Source organism: Eucalyptus grandis, chromosome 8 (genome assembly GCF_016545825.1).
Source record: "Eucalyptus grandis isolate ANBG69807.140 chromosome 8, ASM1654582v1, whole genome shotgun sequence".
In the NCBI taxonomy this organism is placed as follows: Eukaryota; Viridiplantae; Streptophyta; class Magnoliopsida; order Myrtales; family Myrtaceae; genus Eucalyptus; species Eucalyptus grandis.
In genome coordinates, this window is record NC_052619.1 from 63,021,422 (window position 1) to 63,031,339 (window position 9,918).

The 9,918-nt window shown below is 37.9% G+C and overlaps 1 long non-coding RNA gene across 1 annotated transcript; it reads left to right on the top strand.

Moving 5' to 3' along the window:
- The first annotated feature begins 687 nt into the window (after nucleotides 1–687).
- On the top strand, nucleotides 688–6,146 carry LOC120286580. Its single transcript, XR_005545221.1, has 3 exons — nucleotides 688–894; nucleotides 5,246–5,444; nucleotides 5,530–6,146. It is a non-coding gene; the product is annotated as an uncharacterized LOC120286580 (long non-coding RNA).
- The last annotated feature ends 3,772 nt before the right edge of the window (nucleotides 6,147–9,918 follow it).

Here is a 9,918-nt window from a genome sequence, read left to right on the forward strand (position 1 = left end):
TAGAGTAGTTAATATATTCTAGTAGGTCCATAACTCATCGGTTTAATTCTTAGAATAAAGGTGAGTTCAACTGGATATACTTAGACTTCTTCTTGGCGATCTCCTCAAGGGAAGGTATCAAACTTCTGTTGTGCACTCCCAACATTTTTATTTCCTACATGGCATTTCTTATTATTTTTATTCAATTCTTATTATTGACACCTAAATTCTGTCTTCTTAATTAGGATTTAATCGCATAGAAATTTAGGGATTAATTTATGAACCCTAGACAAAAAATAATTTTCACTAATTTGCATCACGTATTAGCATTAGGAATTCGCATTACTAATGGTAATTATTAAAAATTTTCAAAAGAAAAAGAAGAGAAAATATTATTATTATTAATAAAAAGTATAATCATAAAGAAATCGAATAAGGCCAGGCAGAGGCTGGGCTTGCCCGACCCTCCTTTTCCCCCTTCCTTCCTTTCTCTCCATGCAAACCCAGCCCACCTCTTCTTCTTTCTTCTTTTCTTCTTTCTTTTCATGCAGGCCGACCCACCTCCTTTTCTCTCTTCTTCCTTCTTTTCTTCTTTTGGCACGGGCTCCCCCATCTCCCTTCATTTCGGCCCAGCCCGTGCACGAGTCTTCTTCCTCCTCATTCTGGTCATGCCTTTGCAAAAGAAGAAGAGTACAAGTCAATCCACGAGTCGAGATCAGGCAAGTCGATGGGCTGGCAATGGCAGAAGCCATGCACGCCTACCGATCACCCTTAAAAGCGAGGGGGCTCGCTCATTTGAGGGGGTTCTAGTTTTGGCAGAGAGAGAGAGAGCAAGCTAGAGAGAGAGGAGCTCGTGAGGTTCCCTGACCGTCACTGGAGGCTCACCATTCCTCGCAGCAGCTCTTTTTGCACCAGGTAGGCCTTACCCAAGCCTTCGTGCTCTGTTTTTATTTATTTATTTATTTATTTGGGGGGAGTAGTGAGCCGAAGCTCATAGCCGATCGGTTCGCGCGCGCGAGCTTCAGTCCCGCCGATCGCCGATCTTCCCTCAAAGCTTCTCCATGCTCTAACATGGGTCATTAGGGGTTTTGATCTGTGATTGAGTCTCTAGCGAGTCCAGAATCCCCCGTTCAGTAGTGTACGCCAAGTGTTCATTAAAATGTCTAAGTGAGATCTAGGTTCGTATGCTTTGTCATGGCTGCGATCTACTGTTGTCGTTCATACTCACGTCAAATGTAAATGATGTGTCTCTGAGTTGGTCCAGAATACCGCTTGTATGTCGTGAGTTGATTGTAGTCTGAACCCAAGTTCTAAAACCAACGTAGCTTTCTCCGTTAGTCAGTGCATCCTATATGTTTGATGAAATGCCACAGAGAAGACTGAGAGTTAGTTCGTGTTAAACTCAAAGAGTGACGTGCCCTCGTTTATGTGCTCATTGAGTCATGTCTGCTTTGTTTTTTCTGATAGTGTTTTATGTGATTTTTGCAAAATAATCGATGTGACATATTTAGCCCAAAAATTTAGTGTCGTAGAAAAAATTTGGGGTTTTTAGTGTTACAAAAAAAGTTTAAGGTACCACCGGCCGTTGTAGCGCGGATGGTAGAGCCTTTGCTCTTCCCGGTGGAGGCCAAAGTTCGAAGCCCCTGCGAAGTAGGAAGGCTGAAGCACTGTGTGGTGATTTACGCGTGTCGCCGGGGTGGTGGTTTCCCTGCTATCGACACCTTGGGGTTTACGTGAATGGCTGTCGGCCACGTAGCGGTTCCTCCAGCACAAAAAAAAAAAAAAAAAAAGTTTAAGGTAAACCACCGGCCGTGGTGGCTCTGTTGGGTAGGCTTCAGTCATTTGAGGGAAAGTCGAGTTCGAAGCACTTGCGACGCAAGTGTAAAGAGGCTGTCGGGCTATTAGGTGATTGACGTGTGGCGTTGGGGTGGTGGTTTCCCTGCTAGTGTCACCTGAGGGTTTACGTTATTGCTGTCGGACAAAGCGGTTTCTCCAGCACAAAAAAAAAAAGTTTAAGGTAACCTACCCCGTGGTGGGCGAGTTGGTTAGACGCACACCGGCCACACGAAAGGCCGGTGGTTCGATTCCCTAACTCGTCACGTTGCACAACTTAAGCGGGGTGCCATGGGTGGTGGGTCCCGGTTTACGTTGCAGCACTGCCAGCTATACGGTAATTCTCGGGTTGCAAAAAAAAAAAAAAAAAAAGTTTAGAGTAAATGTGTCATATAAGTACAAATTTAGAATTTTTTTATTACATAAAAAGTTTGAGGTAAAATCTTACACAGGTACTAAATTAGGGTTTTTTGTGTTACAAAAAGATTTGGCGTAAATGTGTCACAATTAGTAAAGTTTAGAGTTTTTGATTACTTTTTCCTTTTTTCTTATTATCCTCAACCCATGCTTTGCATTGCATTTTAATCATGCTTAGAATTTGACACAATTTTTCACATTCTGCTCGCTTTGTATAACTAAAAATAATAAAATAGAATAAATTAAATCGTGATAAATTAACACCGTTATATTAATGCACCCGTCCTGAAAACAGGCCAGCTCCGTCCCTACATGCAATGCACGAATAAGTTATACTCCTGCAATTATGCATAGACTCATTAGCGATGATTTACACAAGAAGCATAGTTTTAGACCACGCAACTAATTTCATTTCGTATTAAAATTGCAGTTTGGATGTGTTCATGTGAGTATATGCAGTTAGAATTAAGAAATACACATGATGGTGATTTTAGACTCCTATCTTGATAACCTTAATTATTAGAGAAACTATTTTTCATAATACTTAAAAAGGTCAAATCCTTACATCTCATATTCACGTGCAAGCCCCATTTCACACGCGAGGGAAGTATTAAGACAGACTTTGTTTTTGGAAATACTTGGGAAATGTGCTCAGTACACGAGCCGTAAACTCGTAATAGATTGAGCCTTTTTGAAGGCCGTCATATAACAATCTTATTGATTTTAATTCCTACATACAGAGCATAGCATGGAGCTCAAATTGCTAAATGTATGACCGGCATCTTTATTTCATAGAGGAGTCCTTGCTTCAAACCATCAGGGACATGTAAAGTCAATCAGTTCAACCAACAGTGCTGCTTATGTACATCATGATCAAAATTATTCGGCAAAAATTAATCTTTGAGATGGGAAGACAATATTTGGACATAGAGTTTTGACTTCTTTTTTTTTTTTTTTTTGGGGGGCTATGGATGGTTTTTTTTTTCTTCAGTAATTATTAGCGAGATTCATTTATATATTCACTTACGTGTTACTCAAAATTTACAAAGTAGTCTCAATATCTTAAGTACTGTCTCTTCTTTAGCTGTTCGTTTCAATTGAAATAGAAAACTAGTTGCATGACTTGAGAGTTTGTTATTAATTAATAGACTAATGTATTACATCGGATAAATTTTTTTGACATAAGAATACATAAAAGTATTGGCAAACATATTAGGAGAAAATCACAAAAATGATCTCTATACTATTGCCACTATTTAATTTTGGTTGTCATACTTTATCATGTGACAGATTGGGTTCATAAACTAATCTCCGATTTTCAATTTAAAAAAATTAAATAATCATCCAAATTTCATCGGCGTATGCTAACTAAGCGTTAGAGGTACACAAGTGACGCTAACGTGGAATGAAAAATAATTATTCAAATGATATTACAAAATGGTTCTTATATTATTATCAATATTTAATTTTGGTTCTCATTTTTTATAATAGACTTAGTCCTTAACTTAGCTTCAAAATCCCGATTTCAGATGTTTTCTTCCAAATGTAAGTAGAAATTACTGAGTAAGTGCCAAATCAATATAACAGTTCACACAATTTTAAGAATTCATCATGGATGATCCCCGTGCAGAGAAATTTACACATGTAATTCTAGTCAAGCTTTCCTTAGAAATCTAAGAATATGCTTTGCTCGAGCACTAGCGCATTTGTCATAACTATTGCCCATTAATTGTGGAATAATCATTTTACGAGGACCAATTTAGCCTAGAGTTGTAGCCCTTTCACAAGTTCAAGTGGACCAAATTCTAGAAATTAGTACTTTTTTTTTGTCATAAATTTTTTTATATTCACTTACTGCTCAAAATTAAAAGAGCCCATAAGAGGGGTGTCATTACAAAGCAGAGCCCATAGGGCTTGAGGCAGCTAAGAAAGCCAATTCCGTGGGAGGATTTTTTTTCCTTTGGGCTCGAGCAAGCCAGTCGGCCACATTGTTAGCTTCTCTGAAGCAAAATCCCATCTTCAAGTCTGAAAAGTGGAACATCAGATCACGACAATCGCTGATAAGTGCCCGGACTTCCCACCGAACTTGATCTGGTCTCTCTAACGTACTTAATGTTGGAAAATATGCTTCTAAATTGGGTAAGTACAATGAAATCGGATCGAGTAAAACAACTCGGACTTTGGCGCGTGATATCACTTTCTTTAAGGATTTATTTGCCCCACAACGTTCGTTAATGATCATTTGGCAAAAATCCTCCGGATACAACAAAGTCTCGGATGAGAATACTAAATAGAATTCTAATATTTCTCCAGGGTCTCTAAGAAACAATCGAAAATTGGCTGCAGTTTTTCGAAAGAAGACTCGAAAATGACCTCACATTTCTTTCCGAAAATGACAAGTATTTATATGAAACGGTCTTGCAACTCTTCGTGAAAATTGCGAACAAACACGTCTTTAGAAAATTGTTCGGATAAACAAATGCGACTCTTCGGAAGAAGTCGAAAACCGAACAATTGCAATCCTTCGGAAAAATTAAAACCGAATAAGTAATTTTCCAAAGATTGTCTTGAAAAGACACAAATAAAATTCGGAATAATAATTATTATTTTTAAATAGAATTTCGAATTTTCATTTATATTTCATTTCCGAAATTCTCAAATTAAAAGGCAACCTTTGAACTAAAATATAAAATAAAATAAAATAAAATAAAAAAATAAAAACAAGGGATTAATGCTAATTAAACCGCGGGCGCGCAGAGCGTGCTAAATGCGCCAAATAATCACACAATTATCCGCGCACCCGCACGCATGTATGTGGTGGGTCTAGCCCCACCTAATCACTCCTTTAACTACAAAAGGAAATTCCTCATTAATAAACTAATCCTCCTGCTCCCACCTTTTCTATGTGGGACAAAGTAAAAGGCACTTATTTTGTTTTAACAAACAAAATTCCAACACTTAATAGTTCAGCAGAGTCAGTATCCAAGGAGATGTCTTAGTGTTTCCTGTCCAGCAGGTACTTTAGAGCTTCGTTTAGGGCTAGGGATTCGGCGTGAGCTGCAGAGGTTGCCTTCATCGATTTCGCAAATCCATCAACGATCCTTCCAGTATAATCGCGGCATATGCAAGCGATCACTGCATCCAGGACTCCTTCTTCAAACGACCATCTATAGTAACCTTCAGACCTCCTTTTCTCGGTGGAATCCAAATCTGACGTTGGCTTCTACTCCTCTGCTTCGTGAAGTTAGTGTTTGTATTCCACTTTCTGAAATTTTTTCGCTCGATCTCTACTTCCTCAAGGGTGCTTCTCGGATCTGGAACTTGGTGCCTGAAGATAGAGTTGTCGCGCGCCTTCCATGTATACCATAAAACAGTGGCTACGTGCTCTAGTAAAGGTGATGTTGTTGTTTTCTCTGTGAGTTTCAGTAACCATCTGTCAATTCTGGTTAAACCCAATCTTGAGATTTGCAAATTCACTGATGGGTCCAACCAGATTTGTCTTGTCCAGGGACAGAACAGGAAAATATGTTCCGATGTTTCAACTTCATGATTGCAGAGAGAGCACATTGGTTCAGGAATAATCTTCCTTTTCCAAAGGTTTTCCTTCGATGGAACCGCATCCTGACATAGACTCCATATGAATATTTTAATTTTCGAGCTTGTCTCCATATTCCATAACTGGTTCCATAGTTTATGAGGGGGATGGAAAGAAGTGGAAGGTTGAATCTGTTTGTGCTCTGTCTCTTTAACGTAAATTCTCCTGTCTTCGTGCCTGTCCAAAGCAATTTGTCATGTGTTGTTTGTGGCTGATAGGGATTGAAAGAATTTCCTGAGTAGTAGGTTCATCAAAAAAGTCCAGTAGCTTTGTCTCATCCCATCTATCCTCATTTCTGAGTATCAAACCGTCCACTGTATTGCACTTGGATCTTAACCAAGTAGTACCATTGGCTTCATCACCATATATTCTGCTTTGTGAAGTAAAAGGTGTTCAAAGTAATAATATTACAACATGAGGATCATGTATGAGCCAACATTGGCAGTACACATATCAAATCCAACTTCGCAAAAGTGAACCACAATGTTAGGAAAATCGAGAACTATTATCATTCTCTAATTAATCTTTAGGTTCGAATGCGGATGAGATTATCAACACTAGGATGCAGGGAGCAAGAATCTGCCAGGGCATGTCACCAAGTAAAATGTAAATCAGCAGACTACACCCGACACATCCGAGAACAATGGCTGTGAGAGCATATGCAACTTGGAACCTTTTGATCGTATCTTGCCTTCGCATTGCGAAGATTAATTTTTGCCGGATGATCTTGACCACTGTGTAAATAAGCATGATGGGTGCATCAGCAGTGCTGACTGGACTCATAGAGCTATGCATGTCGCTAATAGCTTGAAGAAACGACTCTTCCATGGAATCAAGAAATTGGTTAATTGCAGCGATTTGAGCTCCATATCTTGGAATTAAAATCGGCAGACTACTTGTTAGAAGAAAGTCTTTCACAAAAGCTCAAGTTAATGATAGTTTCTCTAAAAATTACCAAGCTATGAGTGTACGATAAATATCAAGCGGTCCGCAATGCTAATAACTAATATACTTGCATAAACACATCAAGAACTACCGATTAAAGTTAAAGGAAATTTAATGCTCAGTATGATGCCAAGCTTCTAGTGCAAATCATAGCCACCGAGTGTATGCAATACAGGATTTTAACCTATGTGTGCAGTGCAAGAGTTTAACCCATCTATTCATCCACCCCAATTAAGCTACTGAAAACTTTCTTTTGGACAAAACGTAATATCAGAATACTAGGGGATACCTCCCTAACACCCACTCTGACAACACTAATACACAAAACAAAATCACCGAGATACACAAACATGCTTACCGGTAGAAACAGAGTAAAGTTAATTGCAGTTCTCATATTTTCTTAGGAGGAAAAGCTAATAAGACTTTGTATTAACACGTTCTTCATTTGAGTTTCTCTTGGCAAAAGAAAGAAACAAAGCGGGCATACAGTTGAGTCTCTTCATTAATGTGACAGAATTTTCCCACCTAGTAACCTCAGGGGAAGGTTCACATTCTTTCCAACTTTGTGATTTTCAAAAAGAAATGATAGTTATCATGTTATTTCACTCTCCTCTGAATAACTCAACCGTTTTAACGGTAGTCATACTTGAGAGGGATTACTCCTGCTCTGACTCCAACTGTATTCAGTTACCAAAAGAAAATCCTGAGAAGGGTCAACGACTCCAAGAAACAATCTTTCTTTTCAATTATGCTCTGTAATTAGTACAAAAACCTGGATCATTTAGCAAAAGAGCAGAAGAAAAAATCTGGTTGGTACAATATAACTACCCCAATCTAGAAAATGTGAGAAAAATGCCATTTCGCATTGACTAGATATGCTCCTAAGTACATGCTTTATTCTGAGTAAGGCCCATGCTCTGTTCTGAGAATGAGTCATTATGAACGTCGAAAACAAGAACGTGGATCAACAGACAATAAGAAAAAGAAAAACAAAGGAAAATCTGGTTGAAAGACTGGAGACTCTCAGATTCTAATTGGGCTCTTACATGCTGAACACTGCAAAGTTCAGAATGCGTCAGTAAGTTCACCTGGTTTACGTAGAAGTGCAGGTTTTTTCTCGATAAACAGCATTCACGTGAAGGACCATCCACACAGGGCACGATGATAGGAACATGGGCTACAAAAATTAAGACATGATTGAGGACGCCGAAGCTTACCTCTGACCACCACCGTTGTCAGCTGAATTGTCGTTCGCCATTAACCTCGGACTTTGCCTTTTCTCTTCCCTTCTGAAAATGAGAAGACGTGTAGTGGTGGACGTCGAGGTCTGTAGCAAGAGTTTTGAAGGAACAGATTTTGGCCGACTTGGTGGCGACATTAAGATAACAAAAAGAAAGAGAAAAAATGCAAGACGTTCACCTTTAGACGGACGTCGTTTTCAGTTGTTTCGACATTTTCTATAGGTGGGTGTTTTCCTTCGTTCAATCCCCCACTGATGATCTGTTAAAAAAAATAAAAAAATAAATCCCCCACTGATGATGCTCCATCATCTTTGACCTGTTGATTTTGCTCGTCCGTACATTCATCCATCACACGTGTAATCCCTTCCGATAAACATGCTCTGCCCCCACAATCGCTCTCCTGATACGCGACGCACTGGGTGAAAATGAAATGGCTCTACATTGGTTTTCCTTGGGCCAATTGCCCTCAAAAGAACCGGCTCCATTTATTTTGTAAAAAATAATAATTTGAAAAATATGTTCCTAAAATTGATCAATTATATTTATCAAAATAATTAGTTATAAAAAAGCATTTTCATTATCGATAACAATTTAAGTCTAGATATTCTCATGGATAGTGAAAATATTAATAATTTATTCATTTTTGTAAGCCAATAAGTGAGTATTTTTAAGAAAATATTTTCTAAATCGGTCATTTTGCATGGCACAAATGGAGCCTTAAAATAGAAGAATACCTATAGGGTACAAATTATTGTTATTCATTGTATATAAAGTGAAAAGGTTTGAATTTGTATTATGATAAAATTCCAAAATGATGCTATCATGAATTAATTATATCATAAATGATTAAAGCTTGCGTATAAAAATATAACTATGTAGATTACATATTTTATGAATATATTGTAATCAATAGTTAAAAAAAAAGGTGTTGCTATTTCGTGCTATCAAGTAATAAATCGGAAAGCTAATATACTCACTTCCGAAATCATCAGATGATATAATAATCTTATCTTTGAGGCAGAAAATGGTAGTTAACGCGTTATATCAATTAATGAGAATATCAATTGAAATACTTTTACGCGGCATACTGTTTTAGTGCGAGTCTGCCCCTTTCATTATCAAAAAAATGAGTCAAACATTCTGCGGTTGACTTAGATTAGAAAGAATGGACTATAAATAAATTACGGAATCTTGCATTCCGCTTTATTTGATTTCACAGTGGTTGCATACTCCTCCATACATTTCATTTTATCATAGAAAAACCTGAGCATGTGCACCGATGTGAAATGCACCTTAAAATAAACCATAACTTTTCATTTTCTAGTTTGGTCGCTGAAAAATATATAGGTACTTCCACATCAAGTGGAGTATTTTAAGACCCCGCCTGCTCTTTTTTAATATCATGACTATTACTTTATTGGGCAGTTGCCCTCCTAAGTTAGGTTGATTCTAAGCAGGTTATAACCCATAGGCCCTCTTGCCAGCGAGGCAGATATTTAATTCACAAAGACACAAGGCAACGGAAGGAGCTGTTTTTGTTAGTCTGAGGAATATAATGAGTAATATATTAATAATGATGGGAGCTATTCGGATTTTTGAATTTCTTACTGAAGTAGCTTTTTTTTTCCCTTCGATTTTTCAAGAAAGATGAGTATTGGTTTTGTCCCTTTTCCCTCTAGAAAGAATCCATTAAATTTATGGAATAAACTTCTCATTGATGTATTGTTTTATCGAGATCTACCCAAATCAGAATGTCATTTTCATTATGTTGAGGGTACTCTTCTGTACTCATTCCGCTCTTGCCTTCGTCCTTTAGTGAGAAAAATCAACAAGGAAGGAAACCATAACTCTTCATTTTCTAATTTGGTCACCGTCGCATATATTTTCCAGCGACCAAATTGGAAGAGA